The following is a 2,112-nucleotide window of genomic DNA, read 5'->3' as shown; positions in this document are numbered from 1 at the left end:
GGGTCTCCCTCGGCTTCTATTGCCCGCTGGGTCACTCCACGATGTTACTCTCGCAGTCCATCTCTGGTTTGTACATCTCGCGACATGGCCAGCTCATTTCCATTTTAGTTTTAATGCATAAGTTAGAGCATCGGTCGCATATATGCATGCATTTTATTTCTGTTAATACAACGCAGATAACTTTAACCCGATTGTGTGTGATGTTTATTAAGAATTTAGATGTAACACGCGAAAGGGAAACTACAATTGTAATTCTCACTTCTGGGATTAATGACACAAATTCAATTTTAACACAAAATTTATGAACGATGTGGGACTCGAACCCGCCACCTCTCGCGTGCTGTGCGAGCGCTCTTTCCACTGAGCCAACCGTTCGAGTGACGTATCGTTGATAAATCTTGCATGTCTTGTTCAACTCTCAGGTTGTGTGCAAATATTGGAGTTGACCAGGTTATAAATAATTGTAGATGAAGCCACAACCTGAGAGTTTAAGAAGACTTACAAAATTCATCAACGATACGTCACACGAACGGTTGGCTCAGTGGAAAGAGCGCTCGCACGGAACGCAAGAGGTTGCGGGTTTGAGTCCCACATCATTCATAGATTTTGTTTTTAAATTTCATTTATGTAAATATACAATTTGCCGTGTGAATAGCATTGTGTGGTAAATTAAATTCTAGACTGTATTATGGTTTAAAGCCTTACGTTTTGTTAATTAAACAACCTAATTAGGACGAACAGACAACAAAGTGATCTTATACGGGTTCCATTTTAATATTTTTAAGAATCCCTAAAAATACGAACAATAATTATCATCTATTTTGGGACTTTTAATTTAAATTTACATTTCAACAACCAATTATTAAAAGCCACAGTCTACTTTGAACCAATTCGAAATAAAATATCGTCAGCCCCGAGAATTTGCTTTTATATTTTAAAAAAAATATAACAGATTTATATACTTTTTCTATATTTCTAAAATCGAGAATCATTCGGTAATTTTTCAGTTCAGTTCAATTAGCTATCGTCTAATTTACCTAAGAAGTACTGTACGCTGAAAACAGATCTTAATTCTCAAGTCCTCGTTTGCGTTATACGTGATGTTTTACGTTCAGTTTATTTAGCACAAACAAACATTTACTGACAGAAAACGCTGCATCAAGAATCTGCTATTCTGGTTGGAAGACGGCCAGAGCAAACAGTAAGCTTGTTTTATAAACAATGATGACACGAGATAGCGGTAATGCTGAAAGCTTGGATTTAGTTTCTTATTAAAACTGTCTTTGATATGAACTTTTAATCGGGATTTTTGTAACACAACTTTAACGAACTATGTAACCTGAATACTATTACAAAAATTAACGCTCGCTAACGTTTCAAATAACCATCATTTTTCTTAATCTTGACAATTTGTTTTGTTTTACAGTGATTGCTCTCACTTTTGGGATTAATTACACAAATAAATTTAAAAACAAAATTATGAACGATGCGGGACTCGAACACGCGACCTCTTGCGTTCCGGGCGAGCGCTCTTTCCAACTGAGCAACCCGTTCGAATGACGTATCGTTGATAAAATCTTGTATGCTTTGATCAACCCACAGGTTGTGGTTCCATTTAGAGTACCTACTTTACAGTTGATAACCTGCTCAACCCCAATATTTGCATATTAAGATATTGACATGAGATGTCGCTCTTGCAAATCTTAACAATTTTTGGCCTGGCCAATAATTAATCATATTTCAAGAAAAATATTGCTCAGTTACTCCTTGATGGTTAACACAAAGCCGAACCACCACTTGAAGTCTATAAACTGCTCATGTTGTACTCTACTGAGTAGTAGAGTTATATAGAATAGAGTTTTTCGTTCAAACTCAATAATTATGCTTATCAAAATTGTGATTTCCCCTTACGTAAAATTTGCGAAATTTTACCAGACCATTTTCAACCGACTTCAAAACAAAATGAAGGTTGCATGAGTTATTGAGTACAATAGATGCATCAATCCACACATACCGTAAATAAATAAAGGCATTATACGAGCATTCTATTAAATAAAATATATTATAATAACTTTAATTTTAAGATAATTAAATAAAAGAAATAAACAAAAC

General features: G+C 34.9%; 1 non-coding gene across 1 annotated transcript; it reads right to left on the bottom strand.

Moving 5' to 3' along the window:
• Positions 1-302: 302 nt before the first annotated feature.
• Trnaa-agc (transfer RNA alanine (anticodon AGC)) lies at positions 303-375 on the bottom strand. The gene has a single exon. It is a non-coding gene; the product is annotated as a tRNA-Ala (tRNA).
• Between the last annotated feature and the right edge of the window lie 1,737 nt (positions 376-2,112).

This window comes from Leptidea sinapis, chromosome 16 (assembly GCF_905404315.1).
Source record: "Leptidea sinapis chromosome 16, ilLepSina1.1, whole genome shotgun sequence".
In the NCBI taxonomy this organism is placed as follows: domain Eukaryota; kingdom Metazoa; phylum Arthropoda; class Insecta; order Lepidoptera; family Pieridae; genus Leptidea; species Leptidea sinapis.
The sequence above is the reverse complement of the archived record's forward strand: the minus strand, read 5'-3'. Positions and strand labels throughout refer to the sequence as shown.